We start from the raw sequence: 20,646 nt of genomic DNA, 5'->3' as shown, positions 1-20,646 counted from the left end.
TTATGCTCTTCCTAGCCCTAAAATACATGGAGGCATGTCTTTTCATCTTTTTCTTTGGCTTGATTGGTGTACTGAAGGCAGTGAGGGTAGTTGATGCCTCCACTTCTAGAGTCTGAGGGGACTCTTCTCCTTGTTCTACCTTTTCTACCTCTTTTTCTCCTCCTTCTGTCCCTTTTTCTATCTCTTCCTGCTCTGTTTCTCCTCCTCTATTTCAGTTTCTTCCTCCTTCCTTTCTTGTTCTGCTAAGTCACCAGTGGCTTCACCTTCTCCCCCTTGCTGCTCTTCCTCCTCACTACCAATAAGACTGACATCATAGGTTAAGGCCTTTATGTCATCCTCAGCTATCATGTTTCGGAAGACTTCCCATGCTATAGGGAGTGTAAATGTATGGAGGGCTTCCTCCACTAGGATTTTGATTAACCCATGGTGAGGTAGCTACTCTGAATTTCCTGCTTGAACCTTAGTGTTGGAGTCAGTGAGGGACTGCAAGAGGAATTAGGGGATACTGAGCTTCTGAGGTGTTGGAGTGTCCATGCCATACCTTAATTCATGGAGGATTCTAAAGTGATAACCGTAGACAATGTTGTACCTCCCCTCACAGGAAATGTATTTGATTATTTGATAGCTAACCTCATCCGAAGGATATGGTATGCTAGCCCTTCTAATGCAATTTTTATCCTCTACAGGGGTTTCATCGTTTTGGAAAAAAAAATTTTTGGTAGGATAGCCAATTGGTTTCTCATCCTTACTCCAAGGTAGCCCAAGAGGAAGGGTAGTGGCCCTACTGATAATTTCAGGGGTTATCTCCATGGAAATACCTATAAAGGTGACAATGGCATGAGTTCTTGTTTGGGGTACCATAGAGAGAGCAAACTCTTGGGAAATTTCCTCATCAAACCCTTGGAATTTCTCAAAGAAATTCATTCAATTTTCCCTTGTGAAGATGTCCACCACTTTTGGATGTGCATGGAGACTAGTGGAGTTAGTGGGCTCCTTTCTCATAAACCCTCCTGTCATTTTGTTTATACTCTTTTTGGAAACCAAATGTGGAGATGGAGACAACAAATTTTGAGCAACACAGAGAAACAAAGGAGACTGTGTTTTTTTTTTTAAAATAAGCAGATTTTATTTTTATTTTTATTTTTTTATTTTTATTTATTTTATTTTATTTTATTTTTTTATGTATTTTCTCCTCTCCTAAAGACTTATTTCCTCCTCAAATTGAGACCATTTCTTTCATATATTGATATTAAATTGGGGGCATGCATGAACCCTACCTCTTCATACTGAAAATCGTGCAAAAAATTGAGTTTTCTCCATTCAAAACAACTCACTGCCCCTCCTGTAGAAGCCTGTTGTCCCTCCTATAGAATTCCTGTAGGTGATCCTGTAGAAAATGCTGAGAGCAGGAATATGGGAGAGATCAATGGAGGATGATGGTTACGAGGCTGTGGGGGCACAAGGAGACTGTTGTAGCTGAGTTACAAGGAGAGAATGAAGGAAAAGGTGGTGAGAATGCTTGGGGAGGAATACGTATTACCCTTTATGGATATTTCCGATGATGAGGGGTGAGCTGGAAAGGTATATGTTGGCCATATTCGGACCGTTGGTCCCCACCTACTTGGTCATCATGGCTTCTCCTTGTAATCATCTCCCATCATTGCATTGGAGTTCACACTTCCTCCACTACCTGTCCTTGGCATCTTGTGCTGGAGTTGCCTATGCACACGTGTGGGTGACATCTCGAAGGAGTGTAGTAAACTAGATGAAGGTGGCCCAGTTAACTGGCCACCTTTCCCTCATTCAACCTCAACCATCTCATTGTTTTTTCATGACTTCTAATTACACAAATGCAAACAGAGGAGTGATTTAGTTACTTACCTATGATTCGAATGTATTTGTTGTGAGGTGTTGTGGCTCTCTCTCTGTTGCATGCCTTTATTTCTTTTGATGCATGTTGTCTGCTTGATTATGTGTGGTTGTGTCTTGTGCAGGTTCTTCTCTGGTTGGGTTTGAACTTTAGGTTTCTTCTCAACCTTCTTGTGTGCATTCTCCTGCTGCTGGTGCTGGGTTTTCATGGGATCAGCTACTACAAGAATTCCTACATGAGCTCCTATAGCTGCTTCTCCCCTTGAAACTTCAACTTCTTCTTGTGCCTGGAGCTTGAGGATGATGCCATAGGTATAGATAAAGATGGAGAGGTAGTAGGTAGGCTTCAGGTGAGGTGGATGGTGTTGCTTCCTCTCTTATTTTTTGTTTTGTTTTTTCTTTTACTGAAAAACTGTTTTTTTTCAGTGTTTTTCTTGGATAGGAAAAAAATGATGCTTGGGGTGTGATGCAGGCTTGGAAATGATGTTAAGGAGGTTTGAAGACTGTAGGAGGGTTTATAGGTTCTCCGTGAAGCTTCCTTGTCCCTCAAACTACCTTTTGTATCCATTTATGGCTCTCAGTAATTCCTACAGCAGCCTCCTGTAGAAAACACAGAGCCTCTTGTAGAAAACACAGTTTTTGAAAAAGAAGCACAGTGGGGTGAAAGAAATGAAAGAAATGATGGAGAAGGTGAGATGGGTGCTGTTATGAATGGTAGGGTCCCCTTGGCACCTTATTCTTCTCCCTGTAGTCCTCCTTCAAACCTGCAATGCAACAAAAATTCATTTCTTTTTTTCTCTCTTTCTTTTGTTTTTGTTTTTTTTTTTTTGAAAAACAACTAGGGCGCCTCAGAGAGGTTTTCACCCTAATTGCCTGCCATGGGTGCCTCCAAGGGAGTTTTTCACCCAAGGATCTTATTATTTTTCTCTTCTTCTTTTTTTGACATCACTTGGCCGCCTCAAAGGAGGTTTTCAACACAATGATGGGACTCAAGCTCCTCATGGAGGTTTTCACTTGAGTCCTTATTATTTTTTATTTTTTCTTCAGTGAGTGGGTGAAGTGCAAGCTAAGACATGCTCCACTACCATCACTATTTTATTCATACCTTCAATAAACTCTCGCTTGGAGAGGGGTTTCTTGTATACTTTCAACCAATGTCCATTTACAAGCATGGGGATGGCTTCATCATCAATGGTTCTGATCAGAACTGAACCATTGTCATTGCATTTTTTCATAGTGTAGGGTCTCAGCCATCTTGTCCTCAGCTTGCCTTTGAAATCTTTGTATCTTGAATCATAGAGTAGTGCCAATCTCCCTCTTGGAATTGCTTCTCCTTGATATTTTTGTCATGCCATATCTTCCTTTTAAGCTTAATTACCTCTCGTGGAGAAGGGCCTGCTCTGTATTCATCCAATCCATTGAGCTGAAGTAATCTCTCCTTCTATGCATGGCTGAGGTCTAGGTCCAGTTGAGATGCCAAGTCATAAGGTGTGAACCCTGTGGTGGTCTTCCATGTTGTGTTGTAGGCCCAAGTGGCCTCAACTAATCTGTCCACCTAGTATTTTTTGCTACTGCTCACTACCTTGGTCAGGATCCCTTCCAATGCTCTGTTAGTGACCTCCACTTTCCCATTGGCTTGTGGATGGTAAGGGGTGGAAGTCCTGTGCTTGATCATATTATGTGTTGGTAGGTCTTCAATCAAGTTGGAAGTGAACTGACTACCTTGTTCTGTGACCAACTCTCTTGGATACCCGAACTTGTAGAATATGTTTTCTCTCAAAAACTCAACTAATTTTTCCTCTATCACTGCTTTTATTTCTTTTGTCACTGCCCACTTTGTTAGGTAATCAGTGCACAATGATGCATTGTTTCTACTTTGAACGAGGGCTGATAGGACCCATAAAGTCCATGCCCCACTTCTCAAATGGCTCAAAGGTCACTTGCAGTTACATGGGCATCTCATCCTTTGGAGTAGGTTTCCCCATCCTCTAACATCAATCACACTAGCTTGTATATCTCCTCACATCCTAATGAAGAATGGACCAGTAGTAGACTACTTGCAGTATCTTGAAGGCAGTTCTTTTTGCTGCAAAATGACCTCCACAAGGACCGTAATGATAGGTTAGGAGGATGTCAAAGACTTCCTCCTCCCTAACACATCTTCTCAAGATCTGATCTAGGCCAAGTTTGAAGAGATTGCCCCCAATCCAAGTGAAAGGGGCACTTTTCCTTACTATCTTGCTCTTCTCATTTGAGGACATGTGTGGTGGGAACTGTGCTGAAACCAAGTAGTTTGCTATATTAGCAAACCATGGAGAGAGTACTGATATATAAAATAGGTGCTCATCTCGCATTTGGTCATCCACCATTCCTTCTTCACCTGTAGACAAATTTACTCTAGACAAAAATTCAGCAACAACATTTTCTTTACTATGCTTATCAATAATGGTCAAATCAAACTGCTGCAGTAAAGGCAACCATCTAATAATGCAAGCATTTACATCTGGTTTTTTCACTAAATATCTAATCGCAACATGATCAGTGTGCACAAAGGTTTGATAGCCTGTGATATAATGTCTGAATTTGTTTAAGGAATGCACGACAGCTAGGAGTTCCTTCTCAGTCACTATATAGTTTAACTCTACCTTTGACCAGTTTTTTCTTACAAAGTATATGGCATAAGGTAACTTTTCATCAATTTGTCCTAAGGCTGCTCCTATTGCTTTGTTTTAGGCATCTGTGTGAATGTGGAATGGTAGGGCCCAGTTTGGGCCTCTAAGAATTGGGGCAGTCACTAGCTTGGTCTTTAAGGTATCTAAGGCTTCTTGACAATTTTCAAACCATATGAACTCAACTTCTTTTCCTAAGAGGCCAAACAAAGGAGAGGCTAGCTTGCTAAAATCTTTAATGAATCTTCTGTAATATCTGGCTAAGCCTAGGAAACTTCTGACATCTCTCACCTTCTGAGGAGGTGGGACCCTTTGGATGATGGCAATTTTGTTAGGGTCCACCTGCAGTCCTTGTTGAGATATTGCATGACCTAACACGGTCCCTTCAGTCATCAAAAACTCACATTTTTCTGGACTGAGGGACAAGTTCATCTCAATACACTTATCTAGAACTTTTCCTCGGTTAGATAAAGCTTCCTGAAAGCTAGAACCATAAGGAGTAAAATCATCCATGTATATTTCTACTGCGTCATCAACCAATTCAGAAAATATACTCAATACCGCTCTTTGGAAAGTGGCTGGAGCGTTGCACAAACCAAAAGGAAGGACTCAATATGCAAAGGTACCCTAAGGACAAGTGAAAGTGGTCTTTTCTTCGTCTTCTGGGCTGATTTGAATCTGATTGTACCCGCTAAACCCATCTAGGAAAGAAAAAAAAAATTTCCCTTCCAGACCATCTAACACTTGATCAATGAAAGGTAAAGGAAAATGGTCCTTTTTAGTGGCTTTGTTCAATTCCCGATAGTCGACACAGATTCTCCACTTACCATTTTTCTTTGGCACTAGCACCAAAGGAGAGACCCATTCACTGTCAAAGATGGGATAGATGAACCCTACATCAAGCAATTTCTGTAGTTCTTCCTTAACAATATCTTTAATTGTTGGATTAATCCTCCTTTGAGCTACCTGATTGGTTTGCAATCTTCCTTGATGTATATATGATGAGTACAAACTGAAGGGTGCACTCCCTTCATTTCCTTATAACTCCAGGAGAAGGCATCTAGATGTTTTCTCAGTAGGCTGCATAGCTCCTTCTCCTGGGAAGTCGATAGGGATGGATTGATTTTCAATGTTCTTTCTAGGCCGAACTATATATTTCTGACATGGGGAGAAGTAGGATCGGCCACACAGAGATTAGTTGAGGGGTTTTTTTGTGTTTCTCTTACTATGTATTCTAATGGTGATACACTGGGAGGTGGATTCTGAATCAAATTTGCGATCATATCATCCTCATCGTGCGGTCTTCCCCCATGGCAGTTTCTAATGTAAAAAGTGGTGCAAAATAAACTTCATCCTCATCTTCCTCCTCCAACTAGAGAGGTAGATCATGTTCTAGCAAGGGTTGGGCAGGAGGATATAGGATTAACTGCTTGGACATGTGCCCATTCTTTATGGTCATTTCCCAGCTCAACAGTTGATGTAGGCATCGGCTATAGCCAACCAGGGCCTTCCCAGAATGAGAGGATACCTAGTGAGCTTTTCCTTTGGCTGGAGAACTAAGAAATCAGTAGGGTACTCCCAAGAATCAATGGAGACCATCACATCTTCCACAATCCCCTCAGGAGTCACTGTGGAATGGTCTGCTAGCTATAGCACTGTCGTGGTCTTCCTCAAGGAGCCCTAGATGTTGAGTTTGAGCATTGTGTCCTTTGTCATCACATTAATGGCATCTCCCAGATGAATCAAGGTATGCGGGATCATTGTTCCATTGATGTGGACATCAACTACTGGGCTTCCAGGGTCCAAATATTTTGAACAAATTACCTGCCCCAACATCAGGTTGGACAGTTGTCCTATGACATTGATGGTTGGGGCATCTCTCTTACGCCTTCCTGGATGCCTAAAGAACTTCCCTTTGATTAACCTATTGTAGATAGGCACATATTTTATGGCTTGGAGAAGTGGTATCTTTACACATAAATGTTTCAATTCTCCCAAGAGTTCAGTCTCTTCCAGGGTAGAGTGGACTGTCACGAATAGTCTCTCAAGAAAGGGTGGATTTGATTTAGGTTCGCTTTCCTCCTTATCTTCCTCAACCTCCTTGGGTGGAGGCTGGCTATCTAGGAGAACTTTCCCATATCGCAAGTTTATTTCCTGAATCTCCACATCATAAGTTTGGAATGATGGTTCCCCACTATACACTTTCTAAGCCTATCTATTGTTTGGCTTCGGATTTGGATGGGAAGGCATTTAGGGTTACCTTGGTGGAGCAGAAGGTAACGGTTGTGGTTGGGCAGGTGGTGGAGGCATGAGAGCAAGAAGAGAGTTGTATTGGGGTCTCCACCCTTGATGAGATGCATTCCACTAAGGTTGTGGCTGAGCATAGGATTTAAATGAATGGGTGGCTGGTTGGGCATGATATTGAGATGTGAAGGACCAAGGAGGTGGTGTGGACTAGGAACGATGAGCAGGTGGACCCCAAGAAGGTATGGAAGGCACTAGGTTGGGGTTGTAATATGCATGAGATGTCCCTTGTATCCCCTGTTGGTATGGTCTAGGTCCATGTGGCCTTCCTTGGTTTATGTAATAGAGTTGTTCAGTGACTCCCTTAGCCCCTCGATATACAGCTTTAAGTCCGGGAAATGAAGGGCACTTATCTGTAGAATGATTTTCTTCACAAACTGAACAAACCTCTATAAAGTTCAATGGGAATTCATTCCTAGGATGCCTCCTGGTGCATCTAGGGCAAAAAATGGCCAAAGCCCTCTCTACTTCCTCTTGTTTTCTTTTGATATGTAAGGTGTCCATCTTCATGGCAAGATTCTGCAGCATCTCACTCTTGAAGTCTTCCATTATGTTTCCAATTTCTCCTTTAATGGATGATTTGGAGGAAGAGGTACTGGTTGTGGGTTGACTCCCCCTACCTTTATTTCTGGCTCCCTAGAATGGTTTCTAAAAACAACCTTTATGTCCTCATAGGGTAGTTGGTAGATGTCTCCCCCGGCCAACAGATGGAGGGTGTCTAGAAGATCTTCCTGGATTCCCCTGAGCAAGACCAAATTTAGAGACTCAAGGTCAAGTGTACACCCAGCCCTTTTGTAACTGAGTTGGAACCTCTCTTCATAGTCTTCCAGGGACTCATCACTTCTTATGGTCATTCGGAAGGTTTCTTCTTTAGTATCTTTTGACCTACAAAAGTCTCGATACTTGTTGTTAAATGCTTGCTACATCTAAGGCCAAGTTGTTATGCTATTACTAGGTAATCCCATGAACCAACGTAGTGCCACATCCTTGAGAGTAGAAGGGAATAGTTTCAACTTTTTCTCATCTTCTGCATAGTCATAAGTTCGATAGATGACAAAAAACTCGAACAAGAAGGTGTCAGGATCTTCTGTAGTTAGACCATGGAAATGAGGTAGGGCGGAAGGGCTTATATTCTTCATTTTGATGTCCCCATTGGTCTCCCAAATGGGAAAGGTACCCTCTATTATCTCTCCATTCCCCATAGCATTTATGTTTTCAGCCATTGGCTCCAAAGGAATGTTTTCTTCTTCTTCTTCCCCTATAGGTTCTTCAAATATGTCTGGCTGTTCACCTAAGGGTTCGTCTTGACCACAGCAGCCAAAGAAGAGAGAAGGTTGGTTGTGTGAAGCAGTGGGGGTGTTGGGCAAGAATTTTCCTAAGTTATCTCTATTCCTATGAGGCATGAAATGAAATCTTTTTGTTGTTGTATTTTTTTCTTTTCCCCACATTGATAGTACCTGCAGAAACTGAAATTGTGATTTGAACAAAACAAACTGCAGCTGACTGAAATGAACTTGCTGAAATTGAAATTTGCAGAATTGAAAAGGAAAGTAAGGAAATGCAGAACTTGAAAGGAAAAGAAATGACTAGTCTACTTTTGATGAAATGAACTATTAGTACAATGTTGCAATAGGAAATAGAAGAAAGCAGTAATCACATAATACTCTGATGCTTCCCTAACAACGACGCCAAAAAGTGGTGAGCACTAGTATTGCAGCAATAATGTTGCAACTCCTGGGCTGCCTACTTTACCCTTATCAACCCGGTAGTTCGTAACAAACTTGGAAGCATCGGTGTTGTATGCACAAGTACTAGTTCTCACTGCAGGTTGTCACTTGCTCAGTCGGTACGAGATCACTAGAAGCTCAAGCCAACTTCTATGGATTCTAGAAGAAGCTCTATATGTGATGTAAGGAAAGAAAGATTACTCTAAAAATGATATTCTAACTACAGAAAGGAGAAAGACTGAAATGTAAAGCAAACCTAGTAAACCCTAATTAACCAACTAACTCTACTTTTGCAGAGAGAACTATGAAAACCATGAAAGGAATTCCATTACCTACTCAAAGAAGTAAACAACATCTAACTATGCTATTTCTGGAAGTAAATAAGCAAAGAACATATTTTTGGATTTTTATGTATTTTCATGTGAAATTGACATGCATTTAATTTATTGTGTGAATGTGGTAGTGAATAGGTGGTGTTGGAGGGCGGTTTTGGTACTCGAGAGGATGTAGGATGGTGTGTATGGGTCCTATGAGGTCTCTGGTGGCCTTCTGGAGGCTTTTCCCACACTCGGACTTCAAAATAAAGCCTACAGGAAAATCTGCAGGAGGACACAGGAAATCTATAGGAGGAAAAACAATGTCCTACAAGAAGAGGCCGAGAGCAGTTTTCACTGTTTTGAGGGTGTAAGAGTAGGTGAAAAAGGTGGATGAGGGTTGGAATGACATGTTAGGGTGCCTATGGTCTACCATGAACCACCAGGAGAGAGAAAGATGATTGGATTTGCTCAAGGAGAGAGGAAGAAGTTCTAGGAAAAATGCAGGAAACTAAGGCAAAATTGAGGTGAGGTTCAAGAGACCAATAGAGCATGGATTAGATGGAGGGTGTGATTGCTAATAAGCTAGCCTACTACTGGAAGAGATTTTCTACATAGAAACTGACAGTCAACTAAGGGAATCAAGCAACAAGTGAAATGAATTCATTGAGGAAAAACAGAGTTTTGCATAAAAAGTGTCTTAACTATGATCTATGAAAGGAAATGCTGAGAAATACTGTAGGAAAATAAAGCATGAAAGAAGACTATTGCAAATCAAGAAGTAAGATGATGAAGAAGATCTAAAGTGAAGCAAAACTGGACTATTAACCTTCTAAAAAAGCTGCAAACACTATAAGTCCTATGGAGGAAAATCTGTGTTTTTGGGACAGCAAGAGAGCCTTTTCCTCAAATCATGGTCCCAGAGGGAGGAAGAGAGGCCAAGGCACTATTGCCAGCCTTTTGAATCTTTGTTTATCACTATTTAACATGCTACAGAAAGCACAAATGGAAGAAAACTACTAAATCATCAAAAGCAACCTATTCTTAACCATAAAAGAAATACATCTAACATCAACTAATCTACAAACTGAAAGAAAGCATATAGATACAAGTAAAGAGGAGCTCGGCTACTTGGATTGGGCCATAACCCAATAGCTTCAGACCTCTGAGGTAACTCAGTGCTAGCTCAAAAAGGATTCCATCTTTATTTTCAAAACAAAAGCAAGATTACATGAAACTGTCACAAAAAATAAGCTCAAAGTTGGAGCAGAGTTTACATAAGAAAAAATGAACAAAAATTCGACCTAGTGAAGCCATAAGCCTCTCTACTTATACAAATGAAGCTACCAACATCTTCCTTAAAATAAAGAAAGATTGGCTCCCAAAACGCGAGATAATCATTAGTCATCCTCCACTTGCTCGACTGCCTTCTAGTGCATGATTCAGCTGCCTATACTCCTATAAGTCCTCTCCTTTGTCCACTTCAAGTTATTGCTATCATTTTTCCATTGGATCCTTGACTTTGACCTCGAAACTCATCAATAATTTGCATTAAATACATGTTACACCACATGGCACAATAACTAACTCAACTCACTCTATAAGCATAAATATAATTAGAAAATCATGTAATAAGCTAAGAGAATGGTTGGTTTGACTAGGTTAGGAGGTAAAATGAGCCCATATAATTACCCATTTATGAGGCTCATCATCTGCTTCGCGTCCTTGGTAGGCCAGAGCGAAGCGTACTTCACGGCCTCTGTATGTCACGCTGAATGCTCAAGAACTGACTGTCCTCCAGTAGTTCTCCCACCACCAGCAATATGGACAAGAGAAACCACACATAGTGGAAGGTATTACCCTACTCCTGGGCCTCCTTGTAGCTAAGAAAAAATTCTTTGCAGAGGAACTCGGCCTAGTTCAACTAGACCCCTTCCGCACGTTGTTCGGCCAATGCAACTACCGGCGCTGGTACTTCATCGTCACGGCATTTTCTCATTAATTTACTGGCTAGGAGTTGGGTGGCTATGAACACCCCTTTATCCTTGATACTGCTAATGGCGTAACCCCTCTTTTTCTTCTCGAGCTTATATTTTTTCTTCATGGCTTTCGCGAGAGCCAAATCGCCACTTTTTCCTGCTATCATCACGGGGTCCTTTCCCTTATAGGGAAGCCGAGAAATTATGTGGATGAGATCCGCTGTGATGGAAATAGGCTCCTCAAGCCATAAGCACCCATCATGCAGTAGGAAAATTAGCTTCCTAATGACGAAAATGGTGATGGGCGTGCAGTGAAAGTGTGGTATCCACAGCAGATGAAGAAACCTAGCCTTCTCCACACTACGCAACCATTTTCACAGTTGTAATGTGATCATCGGCCCCTCAGTATTCTGTTTCATTAGACTCTCCATCTCTAAGTGTGGGAACTTCTCGCTATCCGCGAGGTCCTAGTCTTCAAATTTCAGGGTAGTCACACGTCCTAGGGGCGGACCCTCAAAGGCAATTCCATCGACGAGGAGCAGGGTCTAGAGTGCACTCTTCATTGCATCCAAATACTTTGGTACCTTAGCTTTCCCTTTTCACGGAGGGACATACTTGGGAAATTTTGCTATAGAGCGCATCGATTAGATGTCTGCCTCCACGTCTTCTTCTTCCTCTACCTCGGTAATCAGAGCCTATAAGTCCTCCTCTTCATTTGTCTCAATGGTGACAGATTTTCCATTTTCCTCCATTAATAGCTTACCGAACCGTGGATTCCTCGGGGACATGCGGACTGGTTCCATTGCCTGCTTATCTTTCTTCGGTCTTGGCATCCGAGGTGATTTCAGGATTTCTGGCACAACCTGAGTATCTTTGGGAACATAGTGTACCGTATGGGTTGGCATGGCCTCGTTGGTGGTTCCTTCTTTAAATCCCAAACCTCCCCTAATATCCATCATCTTTTCTATACTATATGCAGTCTCTCGTGAACTTAGGGGCTTGAATATCGCTTAGCACTCAACACTCTATGCTCTATTCAACCACTCAAGTCTTAAGTGAAGTAGTTTTATCTCATGGTTAGCCCCTAGAGTTTTATAGCACATTTTGAATTCAAATTCGACCGTTCTCCCCAATTCCGGGCGATCAATGCTTTCTTGGCAATAGATTTTCCAAAATATTGCCCATAATTGCTATCTTAAATGCCCACCACCCACTCCATTTGGCCTCAAACAGGACATCCCATCATCAATAGTGACACCAAATATCACTTCCCAGCCTACCCACACGACAACGCACCCCCCACTGCACAGGCATGAACCTTGTGACCGGTTGTTCCTGCGCCATCTGTAAGAGCGTGAAACTGCTAGGTAGAATCATTTATAGTCCCTCACTCTCTTTCAGCTGCCTAGAGTGCTAAGATTGTGCTTCCTACAGCTAGTCAGGTGGTCACACCGCCTGTGCGAAGCTCCATCTCACCTTCTAGTATAATTTGCGAAAATCCTCAATTTCCCTCGCAACAGTCGGTATCGCGTGCTCTACTATATGTAGTGTGTTCCCCGGTTACTGCATTTGGTGATATGTGGTCCTAGCCATGGTAGCATATTTATCAATTCTTAGCAATAGCCTTCTAATTCATTGGTATGATCATCCGCACCATGCCTTTCCATCCTTGGTTTATCAGCGAGACATGTTTTCTTGATCTCGTTTTCCAGCCTCTTGACCTCTGCGTCCATCAAAATGATTTTCTTCCTTAGTCGTACATATTCTTTTTGGAGTTCGCAAAGTCTAAGGTTCCCTTGCCAAATGGCTTCCTGAAGCCTTATGTGTTCTACCTCGTGTAGCTATGTGATTTCTTCGTCTTGGGCTTCGAGCACTGTCATACCTTCAGGTGCTATAATGTGTGGATTCATCATTGCATGCCCCTCAGAAATTATGGTCCCTACCCTGTTCCTTAATCTTAGAATTGGTTTTGCGGTCAGGGTTCTGCACATGGTCCTATATTCCCATCGAACCGCTAGTATGCGCCGGTCTTAGTCAGTGTGTTTCACCTAGTGGACCCTGTTTAGCACCTCGCACACCCTGTTGAATGCTTCTCCATGGATAATCCTTGGCGTGCTTTGCCTTTCTTAGTGCTACGTTTTGTTCTGATTCTTTATTTTGGGGGTGGTGTGTGCTTGTGCGGGCTGCCTGTCATATGTCTATACCCATTGGGAAAGGTGGGCGTGCAAGTTTTTTTTCCCCTGATAATTGGTTCTCATCCCTAAGGGTTTTCCAAATCGTAGGCGCATCATTCTTTTGTATCCGTGCCAGTCCTCAAAACTTCCTTGATTCGTACCCCACCACCTTACAGGCGTTGCGCGCAGTGCCCATTTCATAGCATCGAACCACTACTGTTATAGTACTGCGCTTTCAAATTTGGTCAGGAATTCAACCCATCATATGTAGGCAGATCCCTTACCTCTGTTTTCATGCAGCGCAATGATCTGACCATCATGTTGCAATTAAGCATTATTACTTCGTGCATTTGATTCTTCCAGTGCTATATTTCTTCATCTGAATCCAAAGTGCAGGAGCTTTCACACTCCCATGAAATCCTTCCATCTGTAGTCGGATTCACCCAATCCTGCTCTCATGCAATTATCTTGTAGATGAAATCGAGATCGTCATCACTACCATCGTCGCACACCAGTTCAGTGTATCACGCTCCTTTGGCTGGATCTAGCAATACTACTATGCGTAGTGACTTATTCTCAAAAATCATTTTGCACTTCTTCAGATTTATGACTCCATTCATATCGGTGGCCCATTCTATTCCTAGTAGCGTTGGATAGGGATTGTTATCATCGACAATCTCTATCACTTCAAAATCAACTTGCACGCTCGCACCTTCAATATCCACTGTTACCCCTTGCAATCTTCCCATGGGCAAGATCTTCTGTTGGTTCACCATTCGCAACTGAATACGAGACCATTGTAGCGCGAGTCTGCCCATGCATTCCCATGTTTGTTTTGGTAGTAAATTCGCGTCTGATCCGAGATCCAAGATTATCTGATTCATTTCACATTTGCCGATTTGCAAAGTCAACCTCATTTCCTTTCCTGTGTGTAATGCATGCTTTCCAAGTTTTCAGACCACGCGCTATTCTCCTGATCCCATGCACCTAGTGATAAGTTCCTGAAGTCCTTTTACTACCTTGTTGTTGCGTATCAGTTTCATGCATGTCTCTACAAAGGTAGTGAGCATTGCCCTAGTGCTATTTGATCCTTACTACCTGAAGTGGAGGCCTCCATGAAGCTCTTCTTAGCTTCCATGAATGTCTCCTTCACGTGTTGAAAATCAAATTCAGATTTCTTTGTAGGAGCCTTGCGAACCCACGCACTTTCTTCTGACTGCTTACCTTTATCATTGCCAGTGGTCATACCGCTCCTGAGCATCATGTTTACATTTGGGTCTTCTTCACATGGCTCGAAACTCATCATCTGTAAATTCTGAATTGGAGGAGGCTGGAGTACCCCTTTTTCGCACAACCTCGCTATCAAGGTAGGGCAGTCTTCTACCTCATGATCAAACTGAGTACAATACAAACATGATGTCCTTGTCAGGTTTGTACAAATGCGGGCATAGTGCCCTGGTCCTCTGCAATTGTAATAAATTAGTTGTCCACACCACCTTCCTAGTCCCATTCCACTGCCACCTCATACGTGCCCCTGAAATCTAGCATGCGCCATTCCTGTATTTGGGTCAAGGGCTCACGTTTCAGTCTGCACCCTGTAGGTAGGAGTTTGATCCATCATTAGTTCGTAGATTCTACAGGTGCGTTCATCATGGCCTACTAACCTGAAAAAATTACAAAACAGTTACTAGGACGTCCGTGTATACTTCTGCGGTAGATGACAAATATTCGTAGTGTGTTTTCCTCCTATCTAACAGATAGCGCACCATAGTGCAAGCACCGTGCTTGGTGCTGCTTGTGCCTCAGGTCTTAATGGCATCGGCCCTCCTCCCGCCAAGTAATTCGTGAACACTAGACAGTGGTCCTTGTCATGCCCCTAGCCATTGCATTTTATGCACCATACCTCCTCGCATGCCTCTGGCCTAGGTGTCTTGTCCTATTTCAAACTCTGCACCTCTAGACACAGATTTTACAGTTGCGAGTGGATTTGTTGGACTCCTAGACCGGGGTCTTGTATAGGGGTCTCATGCAATCTCATTGCCATCTCCAAAGCTTCGGCCTGAGTGGAAAGTTTTTTGTTGTGACAATGTTAGCCTCCTATTACAATAGGTTTCATATTTCATAATTGACTATTTACATGCCAAATATGTCATTCTTTCCATGCTACAAAGGTTCCACATTTCCTAGAAAAGTCAGAAAATTTAAAAAATGTAAAGAGGGTATGCCCTAAAAGAAAAATCAAAGGGTAAAAAGAACAATGAATTGGCCAAAGAGAAAAATAAATGAAATGAACCCCAAACAAAGGCCAGGAAAGTGTGCTAGCTCAAATGCCACTACTATATTCCATTTTTGAAGAACTATTCCATTTTTGAAGAGTTTCATAGTTAAGGGAAGGCCAAACAGCTTAATCTTGGCCTCCCTAGGTTTAAATTGCTTGTTTTAGAGATAGAGAATAAAGATTTGTCCAAAGTGTTTAATCTTTGCGGATTATTAGATAGGTAGAGAAGCGAGGGTGCTCAACTGCTTAATCTGTGCCCCAGGCAGAAATAAGGATAGATTTAGATAGGAGGATAGCCAAAAGAAAAGAAGAAAAGCTGGGTTTGCTAGTTCAAGTGCACCCAAAAAAAAAGAAGAGAAAATGTTAGGTAAGTAGGATGGGTAGGCAGTTTTGAGGTTGCAGAATGATGAATTGTGATCAATTTTGTGTTTCAAAGTGCTAATCTACTTCAGATCACAAGTGCCAGGCAATTTTCCCTTGGAGCAGATCAAGCGAGGCATGACTAACTTCCCCTTCTTCCTTTTCCCCAAATCATTCACTAATTTCCCCTAAATGATGTTAAGATCTGCTTGATATCTTTAAAATTCATCATATTCCATAGCATTTGCCTAAGTAAAGATCTGCTTTGCTTAAAGAGTGCTCATATTTCTTCTATAAGTCCTATTTCCCCTTTGTAGCCTAAGATTTCTATGCTTAGCACTTTCTGATCAAAATTCATATTAATTTCTAACTTTATTATATAAATCCCATGATTTCTCCCCTCCCCATATTAAAAATATAGTAAAAGTCCCCTTTATATACATATCCCCTCCCTCTGGTTGAAATATAACCATAATATTGCTTGGGAATTACTAAGTTTGCCTGAAACTTAGTAAGAACCCTTAGTTTTCTTCTTTAACCATTTTCCTATGCATTTGGACCGCTTCCAAAGCATAAAAATCCTCTTCCACGCAATCGGACCCCTTCCGATGCATTAAGAACCCTTTCCAATGCACTAAAACCTTCTTCCCATCTAATAAACCCCCTTCCAACTTGAAAAATCATCCTTCGACCGAATTGACCCCCCCCTCTGACGCGATATCACTGTCGGAGGTAGCAGTCGCAAGTGTTGGCCCCTTTGTATATGCCTCCAATCCATTTCCCCCGATTGAGATTTCGCAATCGGCAGTCGCAATATATATGTGCCCTGTTTATGTCTCCACTCCCCTTCCTCCAATGCGATACCCCTATCGCATCCAAAGTGATATCGCTATCGGGAGGCCTTTCCATCGCATATTCCATGTGTTTCCCTTTATCCCGCGTATATCCATTCATTATCACAAGTCTCCCCTTTATTGCATATATCGCTATCGCATCGTGCATATGTACAAAGGCTCTACCCCATGGTTCCCCGCCGATGCGATATCGCCGATCGCGCGACAGCCGTCCGATCTGCCCCAGATCCGATGGTCCACATTGTGTCGCATTACCCATTTTGCTTTGCCCATCGCATATAAGTAAAAGGCTCTGACCCATTGCCCTTCGCCGATGCGATATTCCGACTCATCCTCAGCTGTCCGATCTGCTTTCCCAGATCCGACGTCTATTGTTGATTTCGGAGCCACCCCGACGTGCGGGAGTTAGCATTCGATGGAGGGTGGTTTTACTGCCGTACACAAGGACGTGTGCCCTATTTTCATTGCATCGGGCCTCCTCTGACACTTACCGCCCCCGTACAAAAGGCGGTCCGATAAAACCATTTACCACCGTCTGCCTGCGTCCCCACCCTGCCACCATGTCACCACCACATCATCACCCCAGTCAGCTGCCACGTCATTTTTCCGTACCTGAGACCCGCCGATGACATCAACACAAAAAAAAAGCGCGCCAAAATGTTGCGGAAACCCAAATTTTCTCTGGACAACGAGCACGGCATCATCCCAATCTACCAGTCCACATTTCCTCCACCATTTTGCAGTATTTCCTCCTTTTTGGTAATATTTTGATAAGCCAAGCACCGAAACGGTTCTAAAGCCCGCAGAAAGCACTGCAGTAGTTCCTTATTGCCATAAAGTGGTGGGCAAAGGCAATTTTGCAGCGAAAAGTGTATCAGCAGTGGAGAAAAGGCCCCGATTCAGTATTAAAGAGTATCAGCGTAGTGGCAAAGAGTATCAGTTAAAGAATATCAGTGGAGAATTAAAGCCACATCAAAGGAACGTTAAAGAACATCCAACAAAGTCAAAGAGTATCAGTACAGAGTTAAAGGCTATTAAAAGCTAAATCTAATCAGGATCGATGAATATTGAAGCTGGCTAAAAGGAACAGATCAAAATCCAAGGAATAGTTATGGCAAGATGGCCATCGCAGAGCTCAAAGGACCCATATTAACTCATTTTTGATGTTGCTGCCTCCAGCGCAGCTTAGATAGATATTTTTGCATTTATTTCAGCAAAAATTAGGTTAAACGCAGTTATTTCCCCAGATCTTCCCTCAGATCTGTTTTTGTAGATATTTTTCCTATATATACCACCCTGAGCTATGTATTAAGGGTTGGTTGGTTGGTTGATAAGTTCATTCTAGACTTGCGCTGTATATTTTGAGAACTTTTATGAACAAAGATTGCTGGAATGCATCGCTTATGAACTGTCTGGTTGTGGATTTGATGGCTGAAGAGTAGATTACAGAATTCTAGTGCTTCTATATGGATCAATAAGTCTTTCTCCCCTGTTTTCAGTCTCTATGTTTGTAATATCATTAATGTGTCATGATCTAAGTTGCAGGAAGAAAGAATAGCTCAGATGTTGCTTAACTGTGTTCCGTGCTCAATTCCTGTTCTTTCTCTATGTTTTCTGCTGAATTAGTTATGAATGTGAATACTTTATTGCTCATATTTGCTCTAGTTCCTTCATATATGAATGTTATGTAAGAATCCTAGATTTCTCCTATATAATTTTCACTCACCTTCCCTCTGTTACCATAATGGAAGCTACTTAACTACCTTTCTTTCCCTGACCTCCATTTCATCCTTATTCCAGCTTGATATTGTTCCTTGTTTAGCTATCATGCTCTGTAGTCCCTCTTTGCCAAAGAAGACACACCCAGCAGCCCTTAATCCTTGACTCCATGCCCAATGGTCTGAACTTCTCACACTTTGCATGCCAACTCTGTCTAAAACATCATCCATCCATCCCACCAAACTTAAACAAAACCCATGTACACCATAACTAGCCTAAATATCACTCCAAAAACAAAGCTAAATTATAAAGAGAGAGCCCTCTCTGATTGTAGGTAGGCTAGGACCTACAATCCAAAGATTGGTTTGTGGTTACCTCTGCCGTATCCCTTAAGGAGCCAAGGGACAACCTGAGTTATAACATCATTGGCGACTCCACTGGTGAAAAAATCCTTCGAAAATTCCAAAAAACAAGTTCAGAAGTTGGATCCAAAGAAGAAAATTGCTATACCAGGTCAAATCCAGACCCAAATTTTCCAGCTGCTTTTGAAAATCCCAATTTAATCCCAAAGTTACAAAGGAAATAAGAGGGAAAAGAGGATATTGCTGATTTGAGTCCTGAAGCAATTCCCCAAGGCTATATTCCAACCCCTAGTAAAGTTTCACTTCACGTTGTTCCATCCTCTCCTAGTTCATCATCCACCTCTCAAAGCACCTTTTCTACACCTCCGTCCACTACACATACTACTACTATTATCCCAGTTGTTCCAGTCATTCCACTTCTTCCTGCTATTCCATTTATCCCTGTAAATATGGCTAATAGATATGCACCTTTATAGTTACTTGCAAATCCAAGGGCTATGCCTCAGGATTATCAAACTAAAATCACATATTTTGATGGTACTGGTTCTAACACTGCCCTGCAACATACCAAGAAAATGCAGGACTATTTTGAGAATTATGAAATAGATGATGATCATGTAAGAATGAAGATTTTTGTCCAAAGTTTAACAGGAGATGTAAGGACCTGGTTTAGAGCTCTCCCTGCAAATTCCATAGCTAACCTAGAGGCCCTTTACCAAACATTTCTTAACAGGTGGGAGAAGAAGAGGGACCCTCTGCACATATTATCCGAATATGACACTGTCAAAAGAGGCCCTCAAGAAGCTGTCTTAGACTATTGCGCAAGATTTAACAACATTTACAATGCAATCCCATAGAACCTTAGGCCTCTACCTGATCTTGCTTTATACAAATTCCCTGATGGTTTTGATTCTGACATGGCATATCAATTGAGGGAAAGAGACCCTCAAAGCAGAGCAGACATGCAGAATGTAGCTGTTAGTGTGGAGGCAAACCTAATTGCCAAGCGAAACAGAGCAAGAGCTGAGAGAAGAAATACTTTTAAAGAAGAGCCTTCAGCTATTGAACAAAAACTGGATACAATCAAGAAAGACATGCATAGTATTGGAGATAGAATGGGAACTATTGAAAGAAAAACATCATGGGATGGACAACAAGGTAATACTATCAGAAACCCAAACTTTAGAAAAAACCAAAACCCAAACATTGGAAGGGCTAGTCCCAACCAAGATATAAGACCTCCTTTCCAAGAAAACTATGCTGAAGCATCCACATCTAGTGAGCCAACTGGGGAAACTCACATAAACTTGATGGGTTTGAATAGTGAACAACAAGTTTTTCTAAACCAAGAAGACCAAGATGATCATGATATCAATCAATTTCAGACTAAATCCGGTGAGTCATTTGACTTCAAAGAAGGTTATGATGCAGCAATATATGAAGTCCACAAGCAATATAAATTGAGGACCAGAACCATAGATGTGCCTGAACCTATCAAACCAGAAGATACTAAACAACCCAAGAATATAAAGGAAAAAGCTATCCTCACAGAACTTGCTGAAAAAACGGTCTTAAATCCAAAAGAAGTAACTGTAGAGGATGTAACGAATGTACAGGTCTTTAAAAGCTAGCCTTTTGTATCCTCTTCCTCAAAAGAGAATTCAAACAGCACTCCTAAAAGCCTTTCCAAAATAGAAATACCTCAAGATAGCACTGATAATTAAGAGAATATCGTTGAAAGTGCAATTGAAAAGGGAAAATCTGCCAGTCACAAAACTAGAACCCAATCAAAAAAACCTTTTGATTTAGAAGTAGAAATTGGTAAATTAAAGATATCTATTCCTCTCTCTGAGCTTGCTAAACATGATGTATACAAACAACAAATCAAAAGATCGCTGCAAATGCCAAAGAATAGGGATGATGTTAATGTCCTAGATGATCAGCCTGAGCTGCTTTTCGGTCCTGAAGTCGATGGTAAATCAACAAATGGAGCCCTTCTACCCTTTTATGTTGGCTTACATATCCATGATAAAGTGT

The sequence above is a fragment of the Pinus tabuliformis genome, chromosome 5_1 (genome assembly GCF_031772625.1).
Source record: "Pinus tabuliformis cultivar Carrire ecotype Pingquan chromosome 5_1, CPIR1, whole genome shotgun sequence".
Taxonomy (NCBI): Eukaryota; Viridiplantae; Streptophyta; class Pinopsida; order Pinales; family Pinaceae; genus Pinus; species Pinus tabuliformis.
This window is presented reverse-complemented; position numbering follows the sequence as displayed.